The sequence below is a fragment of the Melanotaenia boesemani genome, chromosome 18 (assembly GCF_017639745.1).
Source record: "Melanotaenia boesemani isolate fMelBoe1 chromosome 18, fMelBoe1.pri, whole genome shotgun sequence".
Lineage (NCBI taxonomy): Eukaryota > Metazoa > Chordata > Actinopteri > Atheriniformes > Melanotaeniidae > Melanotaenia > Melanotaenia boesemani.
The window spans coordinates 10398715-10411124 of record NC_055699.1 but is presented as its reverse complement, the minus strand read 5'-3'; positions in this window follow the sequence as shown (position 1 = coordinate 10411124).

Here is a 12410-nt window from a genome sequence, read left to right as displayed (position 1 = left end):
CAATCTGTTTCAAATAACATCATAGCCAATTTTGACCTTCATTTAGAATAAAATGTTATTAATTGTTCTTTTAAAGCCAAAAGCAACATTTGAAAAATAATTCATCTGACAAGCTCAATTTTGATTAAATTTGATTATTTGTAAAGTTTTACTATGACGGACTGGCGATCAGTCCAGGATCTACCCTGTCTCTCGCCCTCTAATTGAAGTGATAGGCTTCAGCTTCCCTGCCATCCTGAATTGGACTAGTGGTAATGAAAATGAATGGATGTTAAGTTTTATGTAAAAACAAATAAATGAATAAAAAAATAAAAAAAATAATCCAAAGTTTGCTAACCTTATTAAACTTTTTTTTTTAAATAAACAAATTATTTGTATACATAAACGGTGTTTTAAAACTAGAATAAATGGTTTATTTGTGCTCGCTTGTGCTACTGTGTTTTTATTACAATTAAACAGAATGTGCTGGACATGTAAAGACAGTTTAAGAAAACAACCTATAAAAAATACATAGACACACAAAGACAGACATTAATAGACATCTGGATGTATTAACATATATACACACATATATGTGAGCATGCATAAACAGTAGTAACTAAAGGTAAAATAAAATATATCAAGTGATGATGCATGAATCCTTTGCACATCCAACATGCCTTGCAGAAATTACAACATTACAACAAATTACAACAAGTTTATATGCACACATAGAAACACATGGAAACATGTCCCACAGCGGTGCCCCTGCTGTGGGACACAGACCTGCTCACAAATCAAAGTCCACTTTACATGATGTTGTGTGCATGCAGATCACAGTGTGAGCAGGTCGGTGGCACTTATATCACAAATAAAAAACAAATAAACCAGTTGAAAAAATGATGCTGTCATCAATCGTTCTGTTCACGGTGTAGTTACTGACTTTCACAGCTTGGCCTACACTGTCCAGATGACATGGAGACAATGCACAGATTTTCAGGGAGGATAAACAGACTGGTGATAAGTAGCCAAAATTTCTTTCTCTGACGATTTAAAAAAGAAGAAAAAAGAAAAAAATGACTGAAGTTAATCTAATGTACTTGAAGGACATAATAGGGGGGGAACTAATAAGCTGAGACTATGAGGAATACTTCTTGAGGTAAATTTGCTGTCTGCTCACTGACCTGAAAAAAGGAGTTGAACCACCAGATGGCACTAAAGGATCATGCATGAAATACACATTCTCACACGGCCATGTTAGTTTCCCCATTTAACCCCCCCCCCCCCCCCCCCCCCCCCCCCCCCCCCCCCCCCCCCCCCCCCCCACCCCCCCCCCCCCCCCCCCCCCCCCCCCCCCCCCCCCCCCCCCCCCCCCCCCCCCCCCCCCCCCCCCCCCCCCCCCCCAAAAAAAAGGCAGATGTTTAAAGCTAACATCTGTAAGTAGGAGTCACAGAGTTAGTGGCAATAATTAACTGTCTATAATTTAGTCCAACCCCAGCATCTCTTCTGCCTCGTTAGTTGCTAATGATGTGTTAATTAGACATTTACAAACAGCTGCTGGCACAAATAAAACCACCGGAGATCATATTTCTTCCACATTCACAAGTAAACGCAGCAGTGTTTTTGTTTCGCATTAAGTCTCATTATGACGTTAATAGTGTTGAACTTGTTGAATGTATGAATGCAATTTTGTGCAAGAACCTGTAAAGCTAGTGCAGATAGTTCAGGCTTCACACATCTTTTTCAGCTGTGGCTGATGCTGTCTTTGTTAATGTAGTTATTCTTGTAGACACACTGAGGGCAACTGTTGAAGAAACACACACACCCACTCACACCGACAACATGAATAAACATGTTATCTTAGTACTGCTATGTATCTCATTGTTCTTGCCTTCAATATAAAAATTCTGAAAATGTCCTCTTATGAAATTTTATTAACAAAACAAAGAGAAAGGCTAACTTTGATGATGTCACTAAAGTCATTTACAGAACTATGAATATTTTCAGAGAAGGAAAAAACAGCAAACTATCCAACTGGTCATGTTTTAATTAAAACTAGATTTTAACCGAGCATCTCTGTTGATTCACACAATGAGATACAACATAAATTATCTAGAAGCTGCACATCTGTCAAATGCAATCATCTAATTTCCTCTAAGATTTGTTCCCCTGTCTCCAAGTAGAAGTACAGTCTGTTATTTGTTTCTATTTTTTGCCATCTGAAAACTGTCCTCACCACTCGGTCATATGGTTAATTTAGATTTTTTTTCTTTTAAATATATCAATGTTTATTAGATATTTGAATAAATTTGCTTAACAAGTTTGTTAGATCTTATGTTGGACTTTTTCTGCAAATATATCAGAAAAAGACTCTAAGGTGCTCTGTATGTTTTTCCCTTTATAAACAGTCAACAGTAAGATCTGAAAGTACAAATACCACTGTTTTTACTACCACTGTTGTATTTGTTGTATTGTTGTGAATCGTGTCACATCTATGGTTGCTCACTAGTATGACACCATGCCAGGTATTTGGGAAAAACTGAGGGTCCAACTTGGAAAGAAATGCTTGCCTGACCAGGCTGGAGTATTCCTTACCGTACTGTACTCAGTGGAAATGGGGCTTTATCCAGACTGTGCACCAGTTTAGCAACGCTTTATAAGTACCTCATGACAATTCTTAATCTGCTGCACATTTCTACGTACACTAAGGCAAAAATCCCACTTCTCTGTCATTATTATTTACAGTTAATTTTATAAACCAAGTGCCAATAAAAGTTTGCACCTTCACTGTAAGCATGTGTGTAACATAGTGAAAGTAGTGACATTAAGTCTTCTTGTGAAACAGAATACTGTTTAATAACTAATAACTGAGGCTGCGCTGGACTGCTTTAATGTCCCTGAATTTAACTTGAGTTAATTTTTTCTATCTTCTGCATTGAAATGCTTGGCACCGTTGATTCCCTTGATATTCCAGTGCAGGCATCGCTGGTGTCTGAATGTGTCTGGCTGCCACGTTTCCATCAGTCTGGCCCAGGGTAGCTGTGGTAGCTTACCACCAGCCATTATAAATGAGGTGTGAATAAATAATGGATTCACTGTAAAGCGCTTTGGTTGCCTTGAAAATGATGAAAGGAATCTTATCCATTATTATTATTCTCTTCTATTTTATATTTGTTATTAGCGTATGTTTTGTTGTTTTAGCTTGTGTAAATTGTTACTGTTAAGTGGGGATTTTAAGGACAATGGGATTTTGGATTAGAATGAATTTTTGTGAAATGAAGTCAATATGCTCACCAGATTAAAATCAAGGTCACAGGAATGACCAGTAACTATGCAGCTTTAGACTGCAGTATATCAGAAGCCTTATGCCCCTTTCGGGTTAAAAATTTTCATCATCATGCTGTGCGATGCTGACTGAACAATTTTTGATCCTTGCAGCTTCTGCTTCTTATCTCATGTAATTTAATTTCACATGAAATTCTAACTGCAGCCTAGAAATTTTATTTTAGATAGAAATATCAGCATTTAAACAGCAGTCAGAATTAGAGTTATTCATTCTTTGACTGTCGCTCTGATAATCACAGCAACCCTGTTAATGATTCATTTACAGAAAGATTTTGTTTCATACATCTGTTGTGCAGTCAGTATACTCAGGACATAAATATCATGTTAAACCTGTTTGCTTTTACACTTTGCAGTTTTACATGCAGTATACAATGGATGCCGCACAGCCTTCTAAACCGCCATATTCCATCATCCCTATGTGAGCAGCTGGAGCTGTTTGCATTATTATTGTGGATAAAAGTGAGTTATCTTCATTTTGAACAGTAGGACAAAAATCATAAACATCGATCACACTGACGATTTCAAATTAAATTTATTGATAGATATGTTCAGCAGCATGATTATTACAATGAGATTCTCATTTTTTAAAGCCAACAATACCATCCTCTTTTTCATTTTGTCCCCGAAACAGCAGGAGGGTGAAAGGTAGTGCAAAGTGGGTGGCTAACCTTTTTGCACCCATACTGAAAAAATGAATCTGATGCCAAATGAAGGACAAACACAATGATCAAGCACAGACAGACTCTATGAATGCCATCTCATACTGTAACAAAAATAGAAAAGAAAAAGCAGGGGAAACATACAACAAAAATCTACATTATTTTGCCGTTAAATTAAATCCATGCAGTAAACTATAAAGGCAGTATAAAGTAAAAAGTTTATCAGATTTTTAACATAATCATTTTTTTAATTCAAAATATGCTGTACATGTAAAAGCATAGATTTGTTTTGGGTACATATTCAACATTAAAACAGATTTGTATGTCCAGATGAAGTCATTGGGCCCCCTGGGGAAACCTCATCTGTTGGAGCCTAATAAGAACCCCCCCCACATACTTTCATGGTGACTTCTTTCCTGGTGCAAAAATCTGGTAAAAGTAAAAAGTTGCCTCTTCAGTTTGTTTAGATTTGTGAAAGAAATTAACTTTTTCATGATTCATAAACCTGTGATGGATTTATATTTAACTATGTAAACAAAATGCTACGTAAACACAAAATATGGTAAAAATTTGTGTAATACCTTACAAACTATAGCTACAGGTGTACATCAACTGAGTACAATCATTGTATGTAAAGCCACATGACCAACAGTACCCCGTATTTTCCAAACTTTAACTTGAACAAATAAAAGAAAATTGTAAAAAGTTAGTTACTTGGGTAAAATTAGCCAGCCTTGACTTTTGCATTTCTTTTAAAGACAGCTTGCCACATACATGTTAAATATTTAATTTTTTTTTTTACAAAGTGTGAGGTATTTTTGCTAATTTCTCTCTTGTGTTAGTGAATTATGTAACTACTGATGAGCATTTGTTGTTAACTGCTAAACAACAATGCAAACTCAAATATTGATTAATTATTACAACATACTTAGAATAGTTAATGATGATGTCAAGAAGGGGCATAACTGGCTCAAATGGGTACTGAGGGATGCAACACTTTCCCATGACTAGTGGTTTAAATCAGCAGCTACTGTAAGACTTGAACCATGTTTTCTGTTTCAATTATCTCAACTCAAGGGTTTAGCTTCCCCCCCTCCTTTCCCTTCTTGCATGTACAGATTCATATCATTTCTACATTAATAATGTAACTTTGTATTGTATATATAAAAATAGACGGTCCAATGTTGATCTGAAATGGACATGTTTATGAAGACAGATGTAAACCCCTTACCAGTAGTTCTGTAGCTTTTTTTAAAAAAAAAAAAAATTTAATTTAATGAATGTAGCAATACCAAAAGTATTGAAACAAAAAGTTTAAGCAGGACTTTACCTCAGTGCACTGACTGCATCTAATCTGGAATCAGCTAAAAGTTCAGGGAAACAAGCCTTAATGTCAGCAAATTATTCATACACAAGTAGATGGCTGTCATTGGAAATGAAAAGGATTCTTTTAATTTCCCTTCATAGTTTCTACACTGTTGCTCATGAATATCAAAGTGGTATTAGCTGTCATATTTAATTTCTCATCATTAAAATCATAGTTTCCAGCCCAAAGCTGGGAAAGATTCTCAGTTCTTAATTTTCTCCACTGGAGGAAATGCTTGTTGATTAAGGTCAGATTTTTATCTTTTTGTTATAAAACATCCCTTGCTGTTTCACTTAGTAATTAATCAGAATCACTGTTATAATTAAGGTGATTTATGAGGAGAGTTAAAGATGACTGGGTTAAAAGAACTGTGCTTGCTGCTGCTCTGCTTACAGAGTCTGTATGGAGATGCTCGTTTACAACTTTATTTCAGTGTAAAAAAATATATCCACCTTAAGACAAAAACCTTGAGAATCAGTCCTACAAAATACTGAGTGGTTCACACTTGGTGGTTTATAGATGGTGACTGGGCTTGAACATCTTTGTCTTAATTGTTCAAATAGAAACAATTAAACACAATGAATTAAATATCAGTTAAATTGTTCAGTGTGTGATTGAACAGTCCACCCAGAAAACAGAAATTATATATAATATGTAACATTTTAACACTTTAAAGCCTGAAATGTGAAAATTATTGTCGTCCAAAAGATAAGTATTACAATTATCACATTATTTACAGCAGGGTTTTGAGCTAAGTTTTTACCATAAAGTGATGCAACAGGTCTCAGAATCCAATAGGATACATGTGGCAGGTTTTAACAATTATAAATATTTGTATTAAACTACCAACTACCATTTGTGCAAACATGTGAGGAATATTTTGTTGCTCTGGACATGACCAGATGTTTTATGTTGCTCCACTGTAAATGAACATTTGAACATGAACAAGACAAAGAACAATATTGTGGAGTTTAGGAGAAACAAAAAACAGAGCCAGTGACTAAAAGGCTGATTGAGGTAAGAAACCTTGCTTTACATCGTCAACACAATATACTGACACAGCGGTATATTGTCAACAGACAGATTCTTCCTGATCACTTTGCTGCAATAAGGACTGGTACAGGAGGTTTTCCTGCTCACTGCTATAATCTTATAAAACGACTCTCTACAATGACTACTTGTCCGTATTATTTTATTTTTTCAAAGTCTAGTAACCTGCAGGGTTTTAAATCAAAAGCATGATTGATGATACATTAAAGAGCTTATAGACGTGTCACAACCCACATGGTAGGTCGTGATAAAAACAGAGCGAGGGCAAAATGTGTTTTATTTAGAAAAAAAGCTATCTATAAATACAAAAATTTGTGTGCAGCATGTAAAGGTGGACAAATCAGTGATATAAAGTGGGTGCAACTCAGTGTAGTGAACAAATTCAGCTAGAAGAAAAAGAATGGAACCATGGGGCTTTTATAGCATGGATGTACCAAGGCCATGTGCTCTAACAAAGAGGAGCCATTCACTTGGCACACCATGCTGTGAGCAAATAACAAAGTAGTACACCAATCAAATCAGGGCTGTCAAAAATATCCTTTTCATGTCAGACTGGTATTTTGGTGAAGTGCCTTTTGAATGAAGGAAAGTTGGCAGCATTGTGATGAAGAATCTAGCAAATAGTGTGTACAGGTGTTTCAAACATTTATGGTTGACTGATTATTTTTTCTCTTATTTAGCTCATTTTGCAACACTTTGCTGGTTGCTTTTAACTAACGCACACATCATAGAGCACTAAAGAAATGTTTCCTCATAATTTGTTGTTTTGTTGATTGGAAGTGCTGAGTGATGCATCTCTTGTGGTACAAAGTAAAGATTAAACCCCGGCTGATGTGAACACTCACCAGTGAATCGTTCGATTTGGGTTGGAAGAAGATTAGCATATTAGTGTATGCTATAAATTACCACAGCTTAAGTAAAATTGTGAAAGCAGATTGGTTTCATTCTAAGTGCCATGTAAATGTCACTCACTGTCAGTATGTCCTAATGGGCAAAAAGCGGCAGGGTGAGAAAAAAGTGATTATGAAGATAAATTAAACACTTTTTTCCTCTTGTAGGGGAACATTTCCTTTGAAAATGTTGTCAGGTTTTTGAATGCTGCTGGATGGAAACATGTCTGAGAATGTTAAGAGGGTACCTCATTGAAATTCCCAGATTTCATTGATCTTTATCTTTTTTTCCCTTCTGCATCTTTGCTGTCTGGCTCAGGTTTGCTTTAAAAATATGATACCACAGATTTGCTTGATATATACTGGTTTTCAATTCAGAGCAATCCACCTGCAGTTATCTTTTAAACCTATGATGCAATAGATCATGAAGAACAATTACTCCATTGCATGTCACGGCTAATGTGTGAAGGTCATCATTAATGAACAAAAAAGCAACAGAGGGGCCAAATTTTAAAAATCAAAGCCAATTTGTCAACACATTTTAGCCTGTTTTTGTGAAATAGGTGTAAATCTTTGATAAATGGTTGCAAAGTTCAACCTTGATAACGAATTTGCAGTGGGGCTTAGCTTTATTTATTAGCTTATTTATCAGGGACATTGCAAACAGACATGGAGGACATATGGAACCTTTGGTTTTTTTGCATAGCATTAAGGTAATTCACAAATCTTGTCCCTGGTTGCACCTTCAAATAAAAAGAAAGGAAGAAGGGAAGAAGAGAGAGAGAGAGGGAAAAACAAGAACAAAACAAAAAAAACTATGTAGTAGAATATAAATTACACCCAAGATGTTGTATACAAAGGAAGTCCATATATTGCATACGTAGGTACATTCTGGTTTTGTTTTCAGCTAGTTCTTCACATTTGATGCCAGTGTTATACTTTTCATTTAATTTTGCATTGTCTTCCAAATATGACTGCCTTTTATGAAAAGAACGAAATTTGTTCTTGCTTTGGTTGGGCCTCAGATTTGTTCCTAAATTAAAGAACTTAAATATGATGGGATAGTCCTGATGTTTTGCACATATTTTGAGTGGCTTTAATAATGCTGAAGTGTCCTTGGGCAAGATACTGAACCCCATGTTGCCTCCTCATGTGTCTGTTGAGGTAGGAATATGTGTGAATATGACAGTGTGTAAAGCACTTAGAGTAGTCACCATGACTGGAAAAGCACTACAGTCCGTTTGTAAGCATTTGGGTTGAGCTAATTGTGCTCTCTCTCTTCTTTTCACTTCCTGGGTCTGCCGGTGAGCCCTGGATGCAAAGCCCACAGCTGTGGAGAATTGCTGATCAGCACACCAATCAGTGTCTCCATAAAAGACTGCTCTGCACACCAGTCAGGTTGGCCTTTGTCAGAGCGACCAAGGCAGAGGTGGCAAGATGGCTGTGGTGTTTTATAAAACAATAACTAAGCTCTCAGAGACCCGTCCTTCTTGACCACGTAGAAAAGCCCAGCACCAGCGTGTGATAATGAGGAATGTATGATTCCTGCCTTGAGGGAATCAATGTAAGTTTTCATAGCCTAAGTCTCAGGCCCAGAAAAAGAATACAATCGTCCCTGGGGGGAAAAGTTCCAGACACAAGATCAATGGTGCAATCATAAGATTGATGAGGTGGAAGAGAGGTTGCATGATGCTTGTTAAACACCTCTCTAAGGTCATGATACTCTAAGTGAACCTCAACCAGGTTGGTGTATGCAACTGGGCTCTCAGTAGAGTTAATACATGGGATGTTTGCTATCGAAAGAAGTAGAAGTCAGGATACTTATCCAAGGGGGTAGGCGAGAATCGATGGTCATAGAGCAGAGCAGGGCTCGGTGTCCATATAATCACAAGGTGGGGGCGGCAGTGGCTCAGGCGGTAGAGCAGGTCGTCCAATGACCGGAAGGTTGGCGGTTCGATTCCCACTCCCACAGTTGTTGTGTCCTTGGGCAAGACACTTAGCCCTCCTTGCCTCCAGTGTTGGCATCACTGGTGAATGAATGTGGATGAATGTTCGGTGATGGTCGGAGAGGCCGTAGGCACGGACTGGCAACCAAGTCTCCATCAGCCTGCCCCAGGGCAGCTGTGGCTACACACATAGCTTACCATCACCAGATATGAGTGAGGAGTGGATGAATAATGGATACACTATGTAAAGCGCTTTGGGTGCCTTGAAAAGCACTATATCAAATCCAATCCATTATTATTATTATTATTAAGGTGAGGAAGATCCATTGCGGGCAAGGCAATGGCTTGGTCGGTAACGAGAAAACTGGAACATAGAAACAAACGCCGGATCTCAATTTGGCACAAGACTGTTGTTAACCTGGCAGGAAAGGAGAGACTGGAGAGATTAAGTAGAGCTGAGCCCAGGTGAGGATAAGGAGCAATCAGGGAAACCCAGGTGGAAAGAATGAACCTGAATGAAGAAGCAATAACTAAAGGCTTGGCAGAACATGAACCATGGCATACACAACAGAGTAGATTTTTGTTTGTTTGAGCCCTGTGTCCATTTTTTGGCCACTGCTTGAAAATTGTATACCCATAATGAAATAAGTATATCTCTGCAACCACAAGGTCTATTTGAATACTATGGGAGTCTTAGTAAAGAGAACACATGAGTTATGTAAATATCAATATGTTTGTTTGTGGTAAAGAATCTTTTAAGAATTTTGTGCTAGGAGAAAATGGCACATAGCACAAATAAAAAAGTTTCTAGCTTGTTAATATATTAGACGTCTTCTTTAATGTTATTCGATTTTTAATCTAATGTAAAGGCTAAACACATCTGAAGAGGATATAGCAACAAAAATAGTCTTGACATTTGAAGATTTTTAACATACTCTTTTTCTTGTAATCACATGGCTCCATGCAAAACACATGAACAAACAAAGGACTTATATTGTGTAACAGCCATAAAAAACAGTTATTACCCTTTACAACCTGACCACACGAACAACTTCGGTCATATCTGAGTGAATTGCGGTGCGGGTAGTGAGAACAATCTACCATTACAGAGATTCTTCCTCATGTCTTGAAAACAAAATGCTTATTTTTGAAGAGAAAATAAGACGTTCTTGTTAAAGGACCACGAATAACCAGCTTATGGCTTTGCTCTTTGGCTTAGTGCGGCTGCTGTTGGTGTTTACAGCGGTGTTAAACCCAGTGTTTGTCTTCGCCTGCCCAGACTGGGAGTTTACCTGCAATCAGGGGTTTTGTGCCACTCAGGACAGATTGTGTGACTTTCCGGATGACTGTGGAGACAGCAGGGATGATGAAAACTGTGAGTTAAAACATTTAACATCTAAACTATATTTTATAAATCAAAATTTAAAAGAAGCTGACTTGTGTTAAAATGGTGGTTGCTCAATGAGTTTGTGAATCTGTGACAGAAATAATTTTTTTCTGGAGATTCTATCAGTCATAGAGATTATATATACTCTGGGGGACTGATTAGAGGAGAATATTGGTGCAATCCATTGGTTTTTCTTAGCAAGGCTAATTTTTACAGCTAAAACAGTCATACTGTGTACCACAGAGCTCCTGATAATGAAAATGCATCATAAAGAACACATGTGGTAATAATCATGAATACAAACCCTTATTCACTCAGTGTTTTATGATTCTCTTTAAAAGTATAAAATATAATTCTAATATTACCAGCCTTCACCTAAATTAGAAAAAATGGTTGTATGAAGAAATAATGAAAAATCAGTTGTCTTACAGCTTTGCACATACCATAAGTGTGTAGTACTGCTTTGCCTCTTTTTTTAGTAAAAAACAAAACAAAACAAAAGAAATGTTTTGTATTTGAAGAAAAAGCCTACAGTAATGAGACTCTGTAGAAACACACATACCAAATTGATGTGTTCTGGCATCATTGTTGCTTTTGAAGTTTAACAAAGTCTAATAGCAGAATATTTATCCTTGTAACTCCTTTGAAGTTGGAAGAAATAGCTTGGTATTAAAAAAAAATAGAAACTGTGTCATTTAATAAGTTATTGGTGAAAATTTAAAGATAAAAAAAGAAGAGCAACAGAGACCACATATAGTCCATTCAGAACAACCACATACTGTTAGCTTTGGAGCATAACTGCCAAAGTCATATTTGTAAGGTTTTCAGAACTTATGATGCAGGCTGAATGTGTTAGGAGAGATTTAGGCAGATGTTGCAATCTGGTCAAAACCTGACTTTGGTAATTTTACGATGAGATTAACAATTTTGTTCTTGGTCTTAACGAACCATGAAAAGAGTTAGGAGGGAATATTGAATGGAGCAATAAACATAGAACTTTCAGTCATTCAAACTTTTTAATGACACATGTTCAAGACCAGCATATAACTCTCATAACAAGACTGTCACTTTCATGGATGTCATTGTGCCGGTTGCCTTAGTTACATGTAAAAACAACATGCTACAAGGAAGTTTATCACTTTGTGGTTTGTTTCAGAAAATAGCATCACTTGGTTAGGGTTAGAAATCAACTGTTATAAGAACTTTCATACTTGCAGAGCTAATGGCTTACAAATCTGTAACTTTCCACTAGATAGTTAGAACCAAAGAAGCCTTTTGGATCAGAGGTGAAACACTTTCAAGAACCAAGAAATGGAGTCAGGTTGCCTTCTTATTATTCCAATCTTCTTCTTCCAATTTTTGTGAGCCTGTGAGAATTGTTGCCTCAGTTTCTGTTCTTAGCTGACAGGAGTGGCACCCGGTGTGTTCTTTGCTGCCGTAACCCATCTGCGTCAGGGTGTTGTACAATCAGAGAAGGTATTCTGCATACCTTGACTGTCTTCAGTGGTTATATGAGTTACTCAGTGCCTGGTGTAAACACAAAGCTACATTCATGTTGCACGTTCATGCTTTGCTGTAGTTAATAGGCATCAAAATGAGAAGGCATTAACTATCAGTAGCGATATGTAGTAACCGTCTTATCAACACAAGATATTTTACAGTTATCATGAGAAGTTCAGTTGCATGATTACGGCATTATGTTGCAATTTTTCTTCCACGGTAACCACACAAATTCAGCGAAAAGCCCTAGAAACCCAAAGGCACATAATCACAAACCAACCAATCACA